The sequence below is a fragment of the Hermetia illucens genome, chromosome 2, assembly GCF_905115235.1.
Source record: "Hermetia illucens chromosome 2, iHerIll2.2.curated.20191125, whole genome shotgun sequence".
In the NCBI taxonomy this organism is placed as follows: Eukaryota; Metazoa; Arthropoda; class Insecta; order Diptera; family Stratiomyidae; genus Hermetia; species Hermetia illucens.
The window spans coordinates 52,030,234-52,054,165 of record NC_051850.1 but is presented as its reverse complement, the minus strand read 5'-3'; the positions used below and the strand labels follow the sequence as shown (position 1 = coordinate 52,054,165).

Genomic DNA, 23,932 nt, shown 5'->3' with positions numbered 1-23,932 from the left:
CATGGTCTCTCTTCAGCTCTTGCGGTCTCTGCGCAGTCATTACTTTGACTCATTCGTAAATCCTGGGAATCTCAGATCTTTCCAAATGAAAGTAGGAAATCTTTTGTGCCACAACTGGAAGAATAGTTGTATGCTTCAACCACCACAAAAAAAAGCCTCGTAAGTTTGATTGACAAATAGCAGGCTGGTTTTCGCTCTGGATCTTTCTATACAAACCGCGTTAACACCTTCCGGAAGGAAGAAAACAGTACACGGCTTCTATATCACCACCCCAACTGCTCTTCGCTGATTTCCTGAAATCCTTCGACAGCTTGAACAGAATGTTCTACCCAGGAGGGACAAGACTAACTATCATAATAACTATTATCAGGACGATATATGATAGACATAAAGGTAAAATCAAGGGATAATTTTAGTACGAAAAATGAATTCAAGAGATCTAGAATACCAACGTCTAGAAGAATTTTATGATGTAGGTGAGCATAAAAATGCTTATAAGACCCAATCAAAATCTTCTATCAACTAGAGGATAAAATCGATGTGCTAAAAGCGAAAATGCGGCTTGGATAAATATTGATGCCTTGATTGCCCTTCAGAAGAAAACGATCCAATCGCAGATAAATGTATAGCATGACGACTCTGGCAAAGAAATCCCAAACCGGAAACAAACAAGTCCTTCAGTAAATATACTTCAAACCTGTTGGCAAAAAAAGACACAGACTTTTGTCTATAAAATAGTTGGTAAAGGTCTAAAAAGATTTACTACACAACTCCCACCTATTAAACAACAACAAAAAAGTCTCGTTCGATCTTCAAAGGAAAACAATGATCTGTTCGCGGACCATCTAGAACAATTGTATTGCAGCACGGTCTCTGTCACCAGTAAAGTTTCTAATTTCGCAAATACTTGTATTTCGGGAGGAAATTGTCCTGGGGAATGGAACAAGTTGTTTGTTGAATGAAGAAATGTGCGGAGTGGAAACAAATCTGTCGCAATCTATCAAAAAATTGTGTTTTGATCGAATCGAATTTGCTTTCACTTGTCGCCACAAGCTTTTTATCGTAGTCCATACACCGATAAATTATTTAAAACTTAAAAACCAAAAATGTGCGATTTTCGCTCTCTCGATGGTCATGAGACAGCAGGAGAACCTACGTGGAAAAGAATCTCATGGAAGATAATCCTAATCAGAGATTCTGTGACAAAGGGCATAACTCAGCCCTTTTTCCTTCCACGCCACTGCAGGTGGCATCGATTTGAACTTCACCGTGACGGGACAATGGTTGAGGCTGAAGGATGGAAAATGGCTTTCTCACTAACTAATCCATGCCCACTACATTTTTTCTCCACGATTTTAGACTTTTAGAAATTTAGACAAAACTACTCAAGGCGACCTGACCCGACCCCGACAAAAATTTGAAAGACTAGAACTCGCAAAATTGCCGAATTTACTTAAACATGCATTGCTATGAATCCGCGAGAAATCCTCGGTCCATCTCCAAACCAATTATTAACCTGACTCATCAAAGACTGTTTTTTCTTGTTATGCGGCAATAATTTTCCCAACAAGTCACGCACTCCCACAACAATCCTAAGCAGCGTATGTTTACCTATTTTGCAGTAATGCCTACATGTTTACATATATAAATGCTTTGCAATTCCCCAAAATGATCCGCTAGGCCGCTACGAACACACAACATGGACAAAGACATATATAACCTTTGTAATATTGCAATTATGTGATATAAGCAATTGACATTATTAGGTAGGCCAAATAGCAGTTACGAGGGTAGTTCAATAAGTCTTTAGAATAAAGTGTAAAAAACAATTTTTTTGAGTAAATTTTTTTTTATTTTCAACATAATCTCCTTGGAGCTCTATACACCTGGTCAATCGTTTTTCAAGTTTTTTTAATCCTTCAGAAAAGTGTGTTTTCGGAAGTTCCTCAAAATAAACACTTACAGAGGCAATGACGTCTTCGTTGTCCGTAATCTCTGTCCACCGAGCCATTTTTTCAAGTTTGGAAATAAGAAAAAGTCACTGGGTGCTAAATCTGGAGAATACGGTGGGTGCTCGACCAATTCAAATTTTAATCCTTCAATTTTAGCCATTGAAACGAAGCACGTGTGAACTCGGGCGTTGTCGTGATGAAAAAGAATTTTTTTTTTCGCCAAACGTGGTCGTTTTTTTTTAATTTCTTCTTTCAGCTGCCCTAATAATAATGCTTAATACTCACCAGTAATTGTTTTACCCTTTTCCAAGTAGTCAATAAGGATAATTCCACGGGCATCCCAAAAAACTGTAGCCATAACCTTACCAGCTGACTTTACGGTCTTCGCTTTCTTTGGAGCTGGTTCACCCGTGCCGATCCACTGTTTTGACTGTTCCTTCGTCTCAGGAGTGTAGTGGTGTATCCATGTTTCATCCATAGTCACAAACTGACGAAAAAATTCCTCAGGATTCCGACTTATGCGCGCCAAAAGAGCCTCAGAGGTGACCACTCTATTTTGTTTAGCCTCTGCTGAGAGCAAACGCGGCACCCATCTTGCTGATAGCTTTCTCATGCCTAATTTTTCATGTATAATTGACAAAACTATTGATATCCCTGTGGCCACAGCTAACTCGCGCACTTTTAATCTTCTATCCTTCAAAACCATATCGTGGATTTTATTGATGATTTCGGGAGAAGTCACTTCTACGGGCCTTCCTGATCGTGGTTCGTCACTTGTTGATTTACGACCACGCTTCAATTCATTTACCCAATTATATACCGTTGCTAAGGCAGGGGCAGATGTGCCATGAACCGAGTCTAATTCATTTTTTTTCTCATATGGAGTTAAGCCCTTTAAATGAAAATGTTTTATTACCGCTCTGAACTCGTTTTTTCCATTTTTTTTAACAAGCAATTTTTTTTTTCAATTTATTATAAAAACACGTAAACTCAGAAGATGTGGACTGTGACTGCACTATATATCTAGCCGGGAGTGGCGCTGACTAAAAACAGATAATTTAGGGCGATTCGCGCGCCATCCGTTGGCCATTCTAAGGACTTATTGAACTACCCTCGTAATTAACAATTAACAGCGAGTAACATTAAATTAAATTGTAAATTAATAACCAATAAATCTTAGATGTATACAGTCTTGTTTGAGTTTGCTTTTTACAAATATTCAAATAGATTTTAGACTGCCAGGCAATTTTATGGTGAGGGTTTTGTGGTAAAAATTTCAAAAATCAATCAGTGATGATTACCCCTGCCCCAGTATTTTTACGAAGACTCAAGGTCGATATTTTAACAAAACTATGTTGATTGTGCAATTAACAAAAGTTCACTCTAGGCCCGGAATTTTTCCTTATAAACCGGAGTTCGGAAGCTTCAATCTTTTTTAGGTTGTGTCAAGACATTTTTCACGAACGTTGTAACGTTCAAACTATACGCCTGCCTCTTAAGTAATTCTCAAACAAGTCGGGACCCCGGAAGCTGGGCGGTTTTGTATATTTCTTTTATAAAAACATTTGAGTCTGTCCCTATTTATCCCATTAATACCTAACACGGAATATATGCATATATTATGTGACAATATCCACTTTCACGTGATACTGACATTCATAGTGCGGTTTCCACCAAACTTGGTAGGATTATTCTGTACTTTATAGCCTACATTGCCGTATTCTAGGATAAACTTAAGAGGGGATAATTGCAAATTGCAATGTCAAAACTACCAACTTCGTTAAGTACTAACCGACACCTTTCATTTAATACCCCACAAGACATGTATTGCGACCCCTCCTTAAATTCGATATAGAATGATGTAAGACAAGCAGACGGATAGACAGTAAAGCGATTTTAATAAGTTTTTGTTTTACACGAAACCTTAAGGGGCTCATAGAATCACAATGAGATGAGCGTTAGCATCCACAACTTCCGAAACTTACGTAATTAAGTACAGTGGTCACATAAAGAAAAAAGCTCGAAATACCGGAAGTTGATCGCTTCGGGTATAATGGTTTTATGTTCATCGTGTGTGATAAGTTTCCTTTACACTTTTTTTCATTCGTACATAGCTGAAAATTTAAAGTATTCCTTGATGATATATCCAACTCTGCCGTTCATATGAGTTCACTTTATATGATCATGGCATCATACACATCTTAGATTGCTATAAATTCACCTAGAATACAAAATTTTGATCTTCTATAACTTTGTTAACCATAGTCGTATTTTTTTTTAAATTTTGCAAAATTGTGTATTATATTATTACCTATGATGTTACCAAATTTGTAAACTAATAAGATGAAGGGGGTTTTTAGGAAAATTGTTATTAACTTTATTTGAACAGGTATCGGAATGATATGCATTTTAAGCCCTAGGTAGGCGCATTATTGTGAGTTTTCAGACTTTTCGATTGGTGAGGTTCCAAGAACGAAGCTTGTTACACTTTTCGGGGCATACATTTGGAGCGCTCACTCCTCTATGTTTCACCCAATATCAGAACATATGTTTCACATAACCATATTCTGTGATAAAAATTACATTTCAAAATAAATCCGGTGTGACAGACAGACAGACAGACTCGATTCTAATAAGGTTTTGTTTCACATGAAACTTTAAAAAGGGAAACCCAGGCAATGGTGACAAAAATAAGAAAAACAACCCTTAACTTACAACCAATAAATCAAACATTTCAAGACAGAATAAGAAATCACAAAACATTCAAGTGTATATCGACTAAAACTGATTCACAATAGGAAAGCGGAACTAAATATGGAATAGCATCATTCCTCCGCTTCTTGTCATCATTGTTCAAGTAAAATTCGGAGCGAAATAAGATATTTTTATGACTCCTACTTTTGAATGACTAATATTCCCGATCCCCACGCTGACCGCTGACCGTCGAAACTCTGGTTCATTACATAATGCTTTCGTCTTTTTATAATGTCTCCTTGTAGCAAAAATTCTTGGAATCTCTTTAAGTTGTTCATTTATAAGTAAATTAGTTTTCGAAGCAATCGCTTTACGATAGCTAATATTCTTGTTATCTGATCTCCTTCATATTCCGTAAATTGCACTAAATAGATAAACTGTAACCATTAGAGCTATGCTTCCTTCAAGATATGTAACGCCGGGGAAAGGGCAGCGTTAATTTCTCTTTAATGAATAATTTATACCAGTACCTTCATTTGCGGATAAAATATCATTACTGGCACTAGAGCAGAAAAATAAAACTTGGAGTTTAATTATGAACTTAAATGGAAAGCTAAATGCAAAATTAAGTGACAGTCTAATGAAAAGTCAAACAGTTTTCAAAGAAATTCTCTCCTTACGACGGGAAAGTAAGCAAGACAGTAGAACTCTTGAACATCGATTGCATACTAGATTTCCAGGAAAAACTCTAAGCCATCAACGAGCTCTTCACGTGGTTAAGTACAAACTTTCTTAATTATTTTTAAAATGAACTATTATCTCACACCCCTCCTCCCCCGCCCTCTCACTAAGAACTACTGGAGCAAACCTTGCGATATTTAATTTAGGTTAACCAAATTGAGTTAGTTACTACATAGTAGAGATTCATCATATGATATTTAGAAATATTATAAAACTGGGATTTCTTGCTCTAATTCTTGTAACAACTCCCTAACTAATGTCAAGTAGACATAGTAAACGCTAAAAGCTAAATTATGGTTAAACAATATAAAATCCAAGGACTTGTTTGTACTTGTACCACTGAACCATAAGAAGATGGCGAACGGCATTCTTGAAAGTCCTCTTCGGATTGACTCCTCTTCATCTTCACATACAGGTGCGGCCAATGTCAAAGGGATATCACTCAGTTGAGGAGCTGCCTAAATCTGTGAGAAATCGATATTCTTTCCAGATGACATCCCGCACTGCTGATATTCAAGGACATAATGGCAACGAATTTTCATTTCATCAAGAAGTTGTAGGCACGAGTGAGTAACAGAGCAGTTTGGGAAAGTGTGCCAAGGATCTACTGAGTTAATCAGGAAATTATAACCTGGAATACTGATTCTTCATAGTGGAGGGAACCAATGCTGCAGAAAGCAGCATGTAATTCTAATCGACAGCAAAGTGCGAGAGAGAGAGAGAACTACAAACTGATATAAAACTAAACATACTGAGCCTACTTAATAAGTTGCGAATATAATACTTTGAAATGCAGGCCATATTAGAATAGAAGGCAATGAAAAAGGAGATGAGCTGGGAGGGGACGAAACAGACCAGAATCCTGCTGTGGAATTGGAAAGCAAGAGGGGAAAAAAGCTGGGTCAAATATTCTGAACGAGATTACCTGGAACGGAACAATTACGGGTACTTATAGGTACATATGGACCGAAACGTTATTGATCAAAACAAACCAAGAAGTGCCTTCAGATTAAAGCAGGTACACTCATTTATCACTATAAACCAAACTACCAGCATGATTACCTTCGAGTTTACTTCATAAACTATTGAGCACCCTTACCGTGGCGAGGTAGTTAATCACAGAGTCATATGTCCCTTTTACAATGCTTAGAATAACGAGGACAATGGGTGCAATTGAAGTATCTGAGGAGTGCTTCCTTTGTCCATTGAACTCCTCCATATCCTCCTTACCGACGGCGGAATGAAATACCCTACCATCACAAGAATTAAAAGGATCAGTGACTAAATACACTGCTAACAACTTTCTTCTGTTGAATTATTTCTGCATGGGTACAAATATTATATAAGCAGGAACTTGATGGGTTTATCAATCAACTTCGAATGAGCATCAATTGAAGAACTCGGAATGAAGTGATATCTATACAAAACGGACCCGGATTTAATATTTTTCTGGAGATAGTGATGTGGAACACAAAGCTACTGGTATCTTCACAAACGTCAGAAAAGATACCTATCAAGCGTGAATTATATCCAAATAGTCCCTGCAGCGATTTCAGCGAGAAGACTAGTCTTATGCGACTTATATAAAACAAGGAAGATGGTCGATTTAAGATTCTGACCATACATTGGAGTAAGACAAGTGTGCTCTATAATCTTTAATTTTCCATTTATGTTAACACTAATTGAACGAATTTCTTCTTTGCATTATAGAACTCCCACATCATTGTTTAATGTTTTCACAAAAATCGAGAATGAATCGACATATCGCAAACAACATGCATCATCTCTATGATAAGGAGCTGTAAAATAATATGTTTTTAAGGGTAGTTTGCTGGCTCGGCATTCCAATCCTAAAAAATATTTGAGTAATGCCCACCTGATTAACACCTCTTATCACATCCTACTCTCATCTCTACATTGGTAACCCCTGGACAATTAAAAACAGCAGATGAGGAAGTGTGAACGGCTAGTTCTTTGCGCCAGAAAAAAGAGATTAGCTGACTGGTCTTCCAGACTGACAACCTGTTCACGGTGTACAATTATTGTAGAACCTGAGACTGAACTTCTAATCAGATAGGAAATATAACTGCAATCGAAAAAGGAGTACTTGTTTGGTACGAAGCGTGAGCCCCCTGTATAGAACTGGTCCACTTAGAGCACTCATCAACCAGGTAGATGTCCCAGCGATCCAGAAAATGAAATTATTGAGCAATGAAGCAGGAGTAAACCATTTTCAAAAACGAAAAAAAGTTTTGTATGCAGGAATACACCATTTTGTTGTCCAGGAAAACTTCGCCTGCAACATCACAGACTTCAGACCCATCGACGAAAGATGAGGACTTGGAACGAAAACTTAATTACTCAACGTTCAGAAGACAAGATAAAAGACGAATCGCCTTAAGTTAGTATTGGTTCACCGCCCTCGAATGACGCAAAGATTGTATTCGGCACTTTAATATAAAGATCGGAAAAAATCAGTGCTTTCGAACGCCTTTGGAATGGACGGCCGATGGCAAATAAAATACAACAGTGAGTTGTATCTATTTATTATTTGACGAACTAGTCCCTATCCATATTAATATTCGAAGGCTCCAGGGGGCATGCCATGTAGAGCGTATGGAATAGGAAAACCCCAAGACATCACAATGCAGCGTGATAGAAGAAAATAAAGCCCAAAACTCTTAAAAGCGGGTTATATTTACGGTTCTTCCACCTCAGTGTGGCATCCCAGCAAACCGCAATGTTCCTTGATATTTTGGTACATTGTTACAGCTTATCGGTATTAATCGGTTACCTTTTCAATTTTTGTTTATATTTTATTTCACAATTTCGGAATATATTTGAATTTCTGCCAACCTCAACAACATTTTAATGTATCTAATATTAATTTTTGTAAACTTCAATTTAAGGCACTATAATTCGACATCTCAATATTAACGTTATCCTTTACTAAATTGAACATTGTCATTCAATAAAAAGAAATATGTCTAAAGTAAGATAAATTTGAAGACTCAAACGGAGGCAAGGTGCAAAAAATCTCGTTTCCATTAAATTGATTCGACGTCTGCGAGCCATGATGAGTTCGCTGGAAAAGCTTTTCCGGAGCATTAAGGCCGACGAACAATATCCGAGCTTTTCATAATCACAATCCAGTTGTGGCAACAGATTCAACATCTTAACTACACCATTAGAAGATGGCTTGAAAACGGAGCGGTATATGATTTTGGGAGATACATTTGACTCAAACAACAAGTCCAACACAATGGGTCGAGTCTGCTACTATAGTACCATCCATAATTCAACAACCAAGCGAAATGATCACAACACCCTGCTATAGTTTTCAAAAATCAATCCCAAGTGAAGGCTACTTAAATTTATTCCAGCAAATGGTTCACAATCAACCAATACCGGACCCTCAAAAGATGTAACAAATACGGCAGAAAAAACCGAAACCCTAATTCCTAGTTAAAGAAGAAATCCGCTGGCTATCATGACAAACAAGTGCGAAAATGAAAAACGGAACTATGTCCTGCCGAACACAGCAACCATCCTTTTAATAGCTGCCAATTGCGAAGCAAAACACTAATCCATTTACGCTTCATGAGTATTGTCACACAAAGGATGATAAATAAAGCAATAGTGTCCGTGCAAACACGGACGAATTGCACCAAAGAAATCGGTCAACGTAACAGGTCACAACAATAACCAACCAAAAAAGTGATTTTGTTGCTCCAACCACTTTACAATGGATTACCCGAAAAACTAGAAGCTTAACTTCTCCACCACAACCGTTTGGAAGACTCCGAAAAACTCAGAAATAGACGTCTTACTAAGCACAGAATTTCAAAATCAAATATTATAATCATGGTTGGCCGAATCAATTTAAGTAGAGAATTGCCTCAAAAGAAGGTTTTAGCCTCCTCTGTATTCGGAAGAATTGAAACCGAAAGCACCTTAACGTATGGAATTTACAGCGAAGAATTGTCGAAAACAATCAAGAAATTTTGACAAACTGAGGAAGTCGATGATACCAAAGTGGCGTTTGCTGTACCTGGAAGAAATTGCGAGAAACACTTTTTACACCCGGTTCTAAGGGATGTTGCAGGGCAATTTAATGATCAATTACCATTTTACCGAAGTTCAATTCAAGATACATAGCCCTTTGGCGTCTCTTAGCTCCAAGGAAAGGATTACATAAAAGCCAAGAGCTGAAGGTCCAGTATGGCTGCTTCATGGATAAATACTTTTACCTGAATCACTTGGAAAAACTACACTGCGACCACCAAAAATAGGCTGCAAAGCCGAATTATTCTCTTTTTTAATTTCGACTCAAAGTTGTATTCGGTGCATCAGCAAAAACAAACTCAGCCAACGAGATACTCTGATGATCGCACTTCGTGATTAATTGATAACTGCGTTAGGTAAAGTCGGACTGCGCTTCTGGTTTCCGACTTGTTTGAGGAAGTCGGAAACCAGAAGCGCAGCACCTCAGGTATGAAAGGTTTTGTTTGTTTCTTATGTAAATATATTTGAGTGCAAAACTATTCCATTTGATCGTAGCCCGTAAACTATATATGAGATAAATTTAGAATGTGAAACCACTCACTTTGTTGTTATATTGATATTTTGTATTTTGAGTTGCAGCAAATTTACTTGCAATCGACAACTTTGAGCTATTGTAACTTTATCAGTAATATTACAATTTTGATCAAACTTGGGCATGTCATACTTCCTACTATATTACTGCATTTATATAACTCTAGGATAAAATAATGAGGGTGAATATGGAAAGCATTTTAGGGCCTGGAAACCGTATAGAGGCAGGTTCACGAATTTTCTCAAATTTTTCCGGTGGGTAGTTTCTGTTAACAAACTAATCACTTTCAACCCCCCGCATTTTCTGCTTTTCCAATAGATGTCAAAACTAAGACTGGCTTCGAAAAGTACTAATAGAGGCCTTTCATTTGATATACAAGATGACTATATTCGGTGACAAAAAATTTACACCCCCCTTTTGCACGTATGTAACAAACAGTTAGACAGACAAGCAGAGAGATATTGAGCCGATTAGGCTTTTGTTTTATAAACCTTAAAATGGTGTAGTGATCTTGCAAAGCTATTCCAAAATATTCCAAAAGAAGATCAATAAGCTCAACTCTATCTATTTTCAAATAGAAAGAACATGAAAACAATAGGTCTTAAATGCCCATCCAGAGTGGGCCAGTTTGGGATGCAAATTAATTGATGATCAACGAAAGGTTCCTAAGCGGGGATAATAGGGGAATACTAGGTCCAATCAAATTAAAAGCAGTCATTGTGATAATCGAAATCGAAGTGTTCCGAATTCCGTGAAAGCATCAGTGCTAAACTACGTTAAATTTCCAAGACACAGCATTGAGACAAATTCGTGTCTCCGTTGATGCATGCAGGCCTGCAGAGCGATACCATTACCGCGAGATCAGCCTTCTCGGTGATTTCTAAATCCAAGTGTCGATTTTTGAAGCCGTCTCTGTACTTATCAACGTCTAAAAGCTGCAATCTTCAATTATTTTGCTAAAAAAAGGGGACACTTAGATTTCATTAGCCAATAGATGCTTTCGACAGTACATAAGTATACTATGAAGAATAGTAGGTAGAGGAGATTCTTCAGAACGAAAGATAAATACAAAAAATTCGCTCAGCGTGTATTCTCTCAGGGAGCAGGAAATACACTCTGTCTCAAAGTAAACAGGACTTTTTAAATAAGGATATTTATGGTGGCGCCATCTTGATGTGGCTATAGGCGCTCGAAAGATGCATCTTCCAGTAAAAAATTCATGACAGTATGTTTGCGTTGTCGGTACAAAAATGACCACTGAGCAAAGAGCCAATTTTAAGTTTTGTTTCAAACTCCGTAAAACGTTTACCGAAACGTTTCAATTGATGCAACAAGTATATGATGATGATTGTCTATCCCGTGAATGGTATACGCGTTTTAAAAACGATCGTAAAAACATCGATGACGACCCTCTTTTTGGTCAGGCGAAATTCGCGACTACGCCAGAGAACATCGAAAAAGTGCTTGAATTTCTCAAAATTCAGCCTAAATCGTCGTTGCGTTCTATGAGAATGGAATTGGTAATGTCCAAGGATTCGATTCATCGCATTCTGATCGGAAAATTGGGCTATCGGAAGGTTTGTTCTCACTTTGTGCCGCACAAACTCACTGACGACCAAAAATTGCTTAAAATCTAACATTGTAAGGATATCGCTAAACAGTCGAAAAGGACAAAAACTTCCTTTACAACATTGTTACTAACGAAACGTGGTGTTTCCAATACGATCCACACACAAAGCGTTAAAGTGTTGACTGGAGGCCAGAAAACGAGCCTGCAACCAAACAATCTCGTTTTCGGAAGTCAAAAGTGAAAACAATAATCATTTTTTTTAACGATGTAAAGGGTATTGTTCATCATGAGTTCATCCCACCGGGCCAAGCAGTTACTGCGCCATATTATGTTGGTGGTTGTTGCATTGTATTCGTTGCATTCGGCCAGAATATCGTGAGGAAGGGAGTTAGTGTTTGTTGTCCGATAATACGCCGTCTCATCGATCGACGCTGATCACCGATTTTTTTTTAACAAAAATCGCATTTTATCGGTCAATCATTTGCCGTATTCGCCTAATCTGGCACTCTGTCACTTTTATCTGTTGGGAAAACTTCATTTGCCGACGAAAGGTAGGCGCTGTGCTGACATTCTGGCCATTCAAAAGGTGTGTACCGACATCCTCCGAGCCATGCAGGTCAAGGATCTAAAATCGTCATTCGAAAAGTTGTTAAGTCGCGCAAATCAGTGCATCCAAGCGGAAGGAGATTATTTTGAACAAAATAAAACAATTTTGCCGAGAAAAACAATTTGTTGTTTTTATTTAGAAGAAGTCCTGTTTACTTTGAGACAAACTGTGTAGCATACAATAGGAATGCTATAATAAAGAAAAGATTTTCAATTTATTCTCCGTGCCCTCATTGGTGATCTGCGGGAACCAGACGTAAAAAAGGCCAAAATGTGTCATCCACATCGTTAATATACCAAGAGATGCAAAATGTAGTGAATGCAAATAGAAAAATTCTCGACTCAAGTCATCCTAATGACTTAACTGCTAGCCCTAGACGATCTCAATAGACAAATCCATTACCGTCAATATTAATCATCAAGCACCCATTAAGATTGGACCCTTAACGATGTGGAAACCTGTAACTCACATCAAAGATGAGCTGTAGCGAACGTGGACGAATGAGTACTCCAGCAAATCGCAGTGAAGGCTAAAGTCGAAGCAGACTAGTCTCAATGTCAGACCCGGGTCTATGATTATCTTAAAGGAAGATAATAAACCTACTCCAAAGTGAACAGTCAGGAGGGTCGCAAACGTTCACGCAACTCTTCAACCCATTCTATCTATAAGGCCTACAAATAAATTCTGTCGGTTTTTTTTAAATTTGAAGCTTTATTGTGGAAAATTGGTTATACATTTATTGCCCATCGCTAGCCACAACTTTCTTCCATCTTTCAGGCAATTCATAGATACCATCGCGCCAAAAATTGGCCGACTTGGCCGCTATCCACTCATCGAGCCATTTTTTTAGTTCGTTGGAATTGGAGAAGTGCTGGTCAGCCAGGCCATGCTGCATCGACCGGAACAAATCATAATCAGAAGAAGCAATGTCTGGAGAGTACGGCGGATGGGATAGGACTTCCCATTTCAACGTTTCTAGATATGTTTTAACGGGCTGTGCAACATGTGGACGAGCATTGTCATGTTGCAAAATCATGCCTTTACTGGTATTACGGCCATTTTTTCTTGAGTTCGCGACTCAAACGCATCATTTGACGTCGGTAGAGTTTGCCCGTCACCGTTTCGTTTGGTTTTAACAGCTCATAGTATACCACACCAACTGGTCCCACCATATACACAGCATGATCTTCGCTTTGGCCGTCGATGATGAGGCATGGCCGGGGTATCCCCACGTTGCCCGACGCTTGGGATTATCGTAATGGATCCACTTTTCATCGCCAGTAACTATTCGATGCAGAAAATCCTTCCTTTCATGTCGTTGGAGCAGTTGTTCGCACGTGAAAAAACGGCGTTCGACGTCTCTTCGCTTCAGTTCATACGGAACCCAATTTCCGACCTTTCTGATCATTCCCATTGCTTTTAAACGGTGGGAAATGGCTTGCTGAGTGATTCCAAGTGTTTTTCCAAGTTCTTCTTGCGTTTGCGATGGATCTTGGTCGAGCAATGCTTCTAATTCTTCATTTTCAAAAATTGTTGGCCGTCCGGCGCGCTCTTCGTCTTCCAAGTCAAAATTGCCACTTTTAAATCTTCCAAACCACCTCTGAGACGTTCGCTCAGATAGAGCATGGTCACCATAAACTTCCACCAAAATGCGATGACTTTCGGTTGCTTTTTCCTTCAAATTGAAATAATGAAGTAGAACTCTCCGCAAAAGCACATTATTTGGTACAAAATTGGCCATTTTCGTTGATGAAAAAAGTATTGTTGTTTACACTTCAAATTAATAATTTATACTGACGTTTGTGCCTATTGACAGTAGCTTTCCGATGAATGTTTGGAATCAATGGAATAAAAAACAAGCTACACCATCTATTGTGAAAACCGACGGAACTTATTTGTAGGCCTTATATTATATAATATGATAATGGCCATCCCAATAATTCAGCCTATTCTTCTTTTTCTGTTCCCGGCTACTTTAAAAATAATGTTTTTTCCATTATTTTACAAACATATTAATATAATTATAATCATAGAAATAGTAAGAAAGAGCTTTATTATTTTGCACATTTATTTCATTTACGGATAGGATACTTAGGAGTATTATAAATTTCCTGGAGCTATTTTTGAACCACGTTTTCGCAACGTGTGTAGATTCCCCAAACAGTGTAAGTACATACCAAAATATGATTGCACTTGAATAATGCAAGATTCTCAAATCTATTTAAAATTTAATAAAAAAAATATAAACATAGATAACATACCTTTTCTCCAAGCGTTATCCAAAGTTATTGGATGTATGGAAGTATCTGTCCATTACGATAAGTCACAATTATTATTATTCCACTTCCATAAATTAATTCGATTAATTCCTAAACACTTTTCACTACAAGCACTTCTTAACGAATTACCAAGATTTTTAGTGGCAATAACGACCAAACATGTTTTAACTGTATTATTACCGCAGTATAATTGCTGATAGTAAACACATTTTGAACCGGTTACTAAGCACATAACTCAATATTTTATATGAATTGCAGAGAATTTGTTTTTTAGATGCGATATCTACTGATTTATTCATTTAGTTTTCAGATAATTCACCTTTAAACATTTTTTATTTTATAATTCACACTAACTTTTCGGGTCCGTACAGATAGAACCAATTTATTTCTTGCACATTAAAGTTTATGCGTCTGCCTGCAAAAAAAAGAGAAATTGAAAGTGTTTTTATTATATTTCGATATCTTATTCAATAAAAGGACCTAATAAAATAACCAAAATAAGTTACCTAAATGAAAGGAAGCAGGCCGTGAAGAACATGCCACAACCAATTCATTCGAGAATATAGTACGTGTAGCCGTGGGAGATATTCCCAGTTTAGAGGCAGAAACGCTTCAATACACGTTGCAAATTGGAATAATAAAAACTGGTTTATAATTTTGCTTATGAGCGAAAATGTATATTCAATGGTTGTGCGACTAGTTGCTCAACTGACCTGATTTGTTCTATAAGGTACATAATGGGGAGCCAGATTTAAAGTAAATTTAAGAAAAATAAATGTATGAAGACGACGGACAAATACTGCCACCACCAAGTTTAGGAAAAACAGTCCGTGCAATTCATCGGCTAAAAAATCATAAGTTGCCAGGAGCCGAATTGGTTAAATATGGAGGCGACCAGTTACACCAAGTGGTTCATCAACTTGTGCTCAAGGTATGGGACAGCGAATCAATGACTGACGATTGGCAACGAGGCATAATCTGTCTCATACATAAAAAGGGAGATATCACACAGTGCAGCAATTATAGAGGTATCACGTTGCTGACTACCATCTATAAGATATTCTCCACTATCTTGCTAGGCCGGATAGCCCCATACGCCCAGAACATCATTGGCCCATACCGAAGAGGCTTCATTCCAGGCAAATCAGCAACAGATCAGATTTTCTCTCTGCGGCAAGCGATGGAAAAACTGTTGGAATACAGTTGCACCATCTGTTCATCGACTTTAACGCCGCCTATGATAGCATAGCCAGGGTAAAACTGTACACGGCCATGAGAAAATTCGGTATCCCTACGAAATGAATAAGACTGACTAGGCTGACCCTGGCCAATGTGCGAGGCCAGATAAAAGCAGCAGGATCACTCTCAAGACCATTCGACATCAACAACGGTCTACGACAAGGGGATGCCCTATTATGCGTCCTCTTTAACCTGGCCCTCGAGAAAATGATCCGTGATGCTGAGGTGAATGCAAACGATATCGACATCATGGGAAGAACCACCCGAGACGTACAAACTGCCTTGATCCAGATCGAACAGGCGGCGCGAGACCTTGGGCTGCACATCAACGAAGGCAAGACAAAATATATGGTGGCAACGTCAGCACCAAAGACAAAACAACCAACAACATCAAACCGCACTGGTCAAACACGAAGAAGAATAAGGATAGGAGAATACAACTGTGAGACCGTTGACAATTTCTCCTATCTAAGGTCTCACCATAGGGTCAAAGCTCTTACTGTACAAGACTATGATCTTGCCAGTCCTCATGTATTCCTCGGAAACTCGGGTTTTTAGCAAGAAAAATTGCGAACTCTTGGCCGCGTTCGAAAGAAGAATCCTCCGAAGAATTTTTGGCCCCCTACATGAGGGTGGACGATTCAGTATCCTACACAATGACAAAATTTATGAGCGATACCATGACCGTCCGGTTGTGGATAAAATCCGGCTCAATAGGTTACGGTGGGCGGGTCACCTAATCCGTATGGATGAGGATGATCCAGCCTGGAAAGTCTATAAGGGCAATATCTATGGTAGAAAAAGAACACGAGGCAGACCCTGCCTAAGATGGAGCGATGGCGTAGGTCAGGACGCCAGACAGCTTTTAGGGATATCGAATTGGTGGACCTCGGCGCAAAACCGGGATGTCTGGAGTTCCTTATTAAGGCAAGCCTGGACCGGATACCGTTTGTTGCGCCGTTGATGATGATGATACCATGGAACACGCCTCTCTCGCAATTTTTCCACGATCATTTCGGATGTGATCAAACTGTGTCGCGCCACTAGTCCAACGCAACATCTTCGTCTCCATTACCGTAAGACGCCGTTCATTGTCTTTTAAAGTCGGCCAACACTCAGAATCGTAGACAGCGACAAGACGGACGACATTGCGGTAAATTTTAGATTTGAGTCGTTCGTTGATACGTCGATCACAGTCGATCCAGTTGTGGAACGCCACTTCATCCAGGTTGCGTTAATGCGTGAAGCAATTTCATAACGCAGTTCTCCATTGGTTGAAAGCGTTAACCCGAGGTATTAAAATCGCTCAGTTCTGGGCAGATCACTGCCGCTGACAGTGATTGTGCCTATTTCATGGGGATCGGTCGCCAAAAATCCAGTTTCGTTTAGATTCCATCTGAGACCGTGTTGCATGATGCGATCATTCCATCTTTGGACAAGTTGTTCGAGATCATTTTTGTTATGTGATGCTAGAAAAACATCATCTGCATAAAGCAGTGTGTAGGGCGCAGCGCCTAGCTTCCGGGTTCCCGACTTGGTTTCTTGTTGATTTTCAATGAGGTCATGCTCAAGGGTAACACTTAATATTTCTCAATAGTAAGGGTGAGGATGATACGGCCCGAAAAGTCTATAACTCTCACTCTATGGTAGAAAAAGAAAAACATAAAAGACTCTGCCTCAGATAGAGAGATGGGGTAGGCCGGACAACTTTTAGGGATATTGAATCGGTAGACCTCGGTGGCAAGCCGAGATGTCTGGAGTTCCTTACCCCTATCCCCCCCACCTATCCTAACATTAGTTCTCAATGCAGCTCTCCAGCAGCATTTAGTACGTGAAAATAAGAACGTTTCCGACTTCACCAAAAATGAGGCTTTGTCCTCCAGAGATAGAAAGCTTTTGTTAAAGCAAATTTCAGATTCATGATATGCTAAGCGGCATCCTTCCGGATCCGTTTTTAGGCAGCCCTGCTGGTCGAACTTATGATTAAAAAACCAAAAGATCACCGAAACATATTATTTTAGCTGAATACAAAGTCACCTCCGCGTATAACTTTTTCAAGAACACTTTCCCATTTTAGTTCAAAAGCCGCCTATCAGTGCCCTTCCTTTGTCGGCTAAATAACCGACTCTAGCATTTCATCATAACTTTTCAGTCCCTACTGCAAACCTTCCCCGCTCGGGTTAACACAGGTTATGATCGGCTGGGTTGAAGAAAGAAGAAGAAGAAAAATAAAATAAATAGATTGGATTATGCTAACGAAAACCAGCAATACCTCCTTCCTGTGACTTTGAATACATATGAGTGAGTGATGAGGTTCAAAACTGAAATTTGGCCACCACAAAACTTCGTGTAACTTGGACAATGATCACCAACCGTTTGAGAAAATTTCTCAATTTAGGTAAGCCGGAAATCCATTTTCACTCCTTCACGCCATTTATCGTGTCAGACAACATACCATATTTCAAAAGTTTAATAGTTTGCAAGGTCTAATGTCTGTTCTTGAAATCCAATTGATTGATAGTTCCAAAACTCGAGCTTGCGAACCATAGCAAAGTTCAATGGCAAAGGTTATAACGTAACACTAGGAATCAGTTCCTGTCTTACATATTCTAACTTCTACAGCCGTTGCTCAGCCATCTTACAACCATATTTGTTTATAAGAACAGATGTCAGGTCATTAGACACACACGAACTTTCTCGTCAGGAATAATGCCAAATTCTTCATGGAAAAAAAGGGTTTCTCAATTTAATGTGTAACTATGATATATATCGTGCTATCACATGACAAATGTAGAGTTACGTAATATATGATGTTTCCAAAATAATAAATTATTCTGTCATCCGATTTGAAATATTCCGTTTGGAATGCTGGGTCGGATTACATATCCCGTGAGACATCCAAAGGTGCTTCGATTGAAAGAAAATATTGCCTGCCAAGAAACCTGGAAGGGAATTCATTTTAAAGCCAGAATAAAAACTTAGAATGGATTGAACGTGATATGTGTGTATAGAATAAGAGAATGAAAAATATATGCATGAAACACGGGCATAAAATCCTATAGGGAAGTATAGAATTATGCTACACCACGTTTCGCATCACGTGGACCCTAGAGGTGAGTTAATTTTCTTCTATGTATGTATACTTGTACATGTATCATCTCTTTGGAGTGTATAAAACCCTGCTCATATTGGTATTCATTAAAATTCTTCTTTGCCAAGGAAAAACGACGGAAGATTTCCTAGACGACACAAGCCTATAAAAGGAATATCTTCTGTTATTATATCGGTGACATCTTACGTGTCGAGGGATTATCCTTTTGGGCTCATCAAGAGAATTTCAAATAATCTACGAATAAATTTCAATTTCGGTCGAACTCGTTATACTGCACAACGTTTTTCACCAATAAAAATCTGAATGAGGTCGAAAAAAATAGGCCACTCAGTGCTTAGTTCCAAAAATCTTCCTCTGGACAATTTGTCAACTTATTCCCTGACAGTTTCGGAGATTATACCCGCCTCATGCTTATGTAGAATAGTTAGTATAGTATCATGAAAGGATCTCATTATAAGTTTCGATCCCTTGGAAAAAGTTTATTCCTTGGTGACAAAATGCAGTCATTGCCTGTTAACACGCTAGAAAAAGGTATGACCGTAAAGTTTCAAACTCTGTCCGAGTTCATAGCGAGAAGGAAGAAATGTGTACAGATTGTCGAGTAGATTACTCGTACGTAGATGAATAGGGAAAGTGAATGCCATAGAGGATTGTATATGAGTGACATACAAGGATTGCGGTGCGCTAATCTTCGGAATTTTTATGATAGTACGAGCGAGCCCAGTTGGTATGCTTTCATGGGCACGTTGTGTACGTGCATCTATCATGTTTAAAATCTGCTATTGCCCTCAGCACGATATATAATAATATATTAAGTAAAATTTAACAGAGAATTAAATACTGAAGAATAATTACTTAAGTTGGTATTTATAATTAACGAACAGCCTCCGAAGTGGAAACAAAACCCAAATCCCTGTGGTAGCCTTGGAACCACTAGTTAGTTTCGAGCAAACTGAATACCTTTCAAATATAGTGACCCATTGTACAACTAATCCGCAGACATCATTTCTCCCTATTCTCCTCCACTTAAATGTTCAACAATCCGAATAGCGCCACTACACACTGTTCGCAAATTAAACCACAAAATCCCATACCAAAAATCCTACCTCTTTACATTTACATGTATTTTTCCTGTCCAACATCATACCACTCACTTTCTTGGATTAATTTCAAGTTGGAAATTGGATTTCTAGCAGAAAACGGGAACAACGGACAGACGACTTATTTATGCCCACTGAATTGACGACGGAAAATCAAAAGTAGAATAGTAGTCCTCATTTTCCGTTTGTGCTCTTTTCACCTGGAATTCTAAGTATCATGTACATCCCCTTCTTTGTTGACAGAGACTATACTTGGCCAACTTGTAGGGTAGGAGGGTAGTTTATATGTTCTTTCGTGCCGAATGAAATTCTTGGATATTTCTCGTCAACCTAGGAGGTATACAGGCACGAGTACAGCTGGATTTTAAGTTATTTGGTCGATATTTTTCATCAGTGAGAAAGGTACGAAAATTCATTGTTTCCCTATTAGTAAAGGTATTTTTGCATAATATATTGGACTGGGGCATACACTGTGGTGCCACAATGCAGTTATGTATGGATAAATTCTATAAATGGCAAGGTCGAACCGGCAACGCAGATGTTGGAGAACTTAATTATGAAGAACAATATGTATGTATATTACGCCCTTGGTGTGGCATTGTAGTTACCAATGTCGGCAGGAAGCTTTGCGTCTTACTTTACTATTCATTTATTGACTTCTATCAATCAACTGATAAAGTAACATGTCGTCAAATTTTCTGGAATTTTTTTTCAACCTAAGGTTATGAAGAGTAAAGGAGAGGTCCTCCCTCTTGAACCCCATTGAAATTTGATAGCGGCCTCCCCCTGAAAACGCTATGGCCTCTAAATGTGAGTATTTTATATCATCTTAGTAAAGTTTGAATTTTCAACTGTACTCCGTAAGAGCGTAAGCGATGAGGTTTGTAGAAGCAATAGAAAAGTCCCTCTTCTATAACCCGATTGCCGAATTATGGTAGCCACCTTCCATTAAAAAGTTATGACACCTCAAAATGAAGCTATTTTCATATTATCACGGCACGGATTAATTTTGAACCCTCACCCCACAAGTCGTAGAGAAGGTATGGAAAGATTGCCTCTCTTTCTCTCCAACCCTGTTAAAAATCGGCACAATCCCTTCAAAAATGGTAGCGCCTCAAAAAAAGAAGAGGCTTCATTGCTGGGGAGGAAGAATTAAGAAGAGTATGCAGGTGAGCACTGCTAAAAACTCGGTCAATCTCATAGAAAAGATGTGGCGCACCAAAGAGAAATTATTTTCGCATCGTAAACAAGCAAGGAGATTGGAGAGTGGAGCTGTCCCCTTCTCCCTCACTTCAAACACCTGCACGGGTGGGTAGATTGCCAAATCAAACTTTACCATACTATGTTTTATCCAAATACCCCCCCCCCCCTCTCCGGCCGCGATTTGCTCCACCTAGACGATTTTGACCCCTTGCGTCATTCTCGTGCAAATGAGGAATTCCCCTCTTTTGTTTGCCATGCAGTATTCCAGTGCAACTATGGAAGATCGCAACACCTGAGCGGTGCATCCTAGCTGAAGCAACGGTAACAATCACCTTCAATCCAAGGGACATGCTTCCCACTCGACATCGGCTGCGATATGCAGATCCAACGATCATCCTCTTTCAAGTGCTTCCTCATAAATACATGCTGGCTTTGAACACAGCCTACACCAGCCGTCATTCCGATCTCATTTCGCTTCAACGACTCCCAGCTTAATGTTGCCTCGCAAACGAAACAACTATTTGTGTCGAGCCTAGCTTATTCCGCAACTTCAGACGATATTCTGGTCTAAAACAGCAGGAAGACAAACTCAACTCTGTCACCTCTCTCGTGAGTGGAGCTGACGAAGGATGGCCCTCAAGACCGAGTGACAGCCTCCATCAAAATACCATACCCTATGATTTCGACGCTATTGCCCAATCTTCCTTTTTGCCTTCATCCTCAAGCCTTATTAGAGGACCAGACATCGAGAAAATTTCGGGCCCGCTCGCCTCCTCCGCCAAACTTGTATTATTTTTCCAAATCTTCTCTTTACCAAAATGTAGGATCAAGTTTCATTACGTCATCTACATTACAGAAACCTGGGTGGATAACAGGCTTTTAGATTTCGAGCTCCTCGAAGATCTTTCATTGTGACGGAGACTGCGCTGCACCCGGCAAGTCAACGAGCGGAACTGGTGGTTGTTAAGTCCCCTGTCCATGCCGACACCATTTTTTCCTCCTCCTTCTCCTCCATCTACGATTCTGCCAAACCGCCCCATCCCCTTTACCATATTCTCCTTATCTCAGCTTTCCTTCAGATTTCTTCGACAGATTATTAGAAGTTTAAACCATCTTGCCCACCTTTATTTCTTTCAACCTCTTGAGTGACTCCCGGCCTTCCTATTCCTTCCCCAGTAACTACTTCCACCTTTCACTTTCTTTATCTGCTTTCATGAACATCTATGCCGCTGTGCAATTTAATCTTTCCAGAAATCACTTAAATCGAAATCTTGATCTTGTCTTCTCTAACCTTCTTGTGCATTGCCTTTTCCAACCCAGACTTCACTCTCCTGTCGTGCGCAAGCCTGACAAGTTCAACTTTCGTAAGACAAAACTTTGATGATCTGGAACTTAGCCTTGGTGATAATCAACTGGGCTCCAATACTCCCTCCATTAACTTCTAATCAAGCACTCAGCACCTTATATACCATTCTATCAGATCTTCTTCCCTCTTCCATACGTCCCCTTCCCTCTTAATTACCTGCGCTCTTGCCTTAAATATCTAAATTTGCGACACGAAGTGCACTCTATCTACACTGACTATGCTAAAGCCTTTGACACTGTAAATCACAAAATATTATAGTTTCTCTTGACGGCTGCACATCCCGTTTCTTCTTCCCCATAACCTTAACCTTAAGGGGGTCATCCCGTGCGTCGGATTCCCGAAATCGAATTTTTTTTGCATCAATTGTATCTAGATAGAGTGTAGAATATATGGGCAAAGTGATTTTTTGATAATCGGAGTCGTTCAGAAATTATAGTGTTAAACACGTGACAAGTCACATGACAGATTTATGTCGATCGCCGTAATAAAGCTCGTATTTATCGATCCGAATGACGTTCGAATGACTTCGCTAAAAGGACAAAAATTGAAGCCAAGGCTGTACATGCGTTTCTTCAAGAAACCTAAGGCTTATGGATTAGGTATATCAGACCAATGATCAGTTAAGGTTTTATGGCTAAAAATCGCATTCCAGTTTTTAAATGCGTTTTTCTCGAAACGTTTTTCAACGAAATTCGTTGAAATTTTCACGACTTATTCAGAACATATTCCTACAGTCCAAAAACTAGGATAATTGTGATTCGTTCAGTAGTTTTTTTTTTATTCATTGCAGAAGCCGTGAAAAAACACCAAAATTCGCAAAAAAAAGTTTAACACGGCACCAAAAATTTAGCTTTTAATATTTTTTTAATAATCCTAGTTTGCGGACTGTAGTTAAGTCTGTACGTTAAAACGTCGTTCACTTTTTTTAAGAGGATCACAGCGCCCTCTAGCGTGGCAGTAAAAAAACACTTTTTTTTGGAGATGGGTGCATAAATTACCCTGTATTTCAATAACCAACTATGCTATCGGGGTGGAAGAATTGCTATGCACGCTCAAGATATTAGTAAATCTATGGTGAAAAATTCGTATTTGTATCTTTATCCAGCTCTTCATAAAAAATTTGCAAAAAAGCCAAAAAAAACAGCCTTCACACGAGATGACCCCCTTAATATCCATGGAAAATGACAACAATTGAAAACGTGGCGAGTCAAAACAAGGAAGACAAAATGCAATGCCTGAAAGAAAGGATGGGGACTATGAATTGCTTAACAATTAATCTAATTTCATGAACAATTTAACTGCACATAATAGTGCAGTTCTCCCTGTGAGGGCTGCAGAATACACTCAAAGACTTCCTTGTAAAAGACGACTAAAAGGGATAGAAATTTGTGGACTAGAATTTGCAAATTTTTAAAATTAATTGCTATCATAGGGACTCACCTCACGGCTACGACCCTTGGCTATGGAAAACG

The 23,932-nt window shown here is 38.9% G+C and overlaps 1 protein-coding gene across 9 annotated transcripts in view; it reads right to left on the bottom strand.

Annotated features, from left to right (window-relative positions):
• LOC119647532 (whirlin) overlaps nt 1–23,932 on the bottom strand; it is a 406,732-nt gene that overhangs the window by 364,500 nt on the left and 18,300 nt on the right. For all 9 annotated transcript variants that reach the window (XM_038048514.1, XM_038048513.1, XM_038048518.1 and 6 more), the window contains exon 2: nt 14,423–14,855. The gene's annotated coding sequence lies outside the window, so the exon portion shown is untranslated. The remainder of the gene's footprint in view (nt 1–14,422; nt 14,856–23,932) is intronic.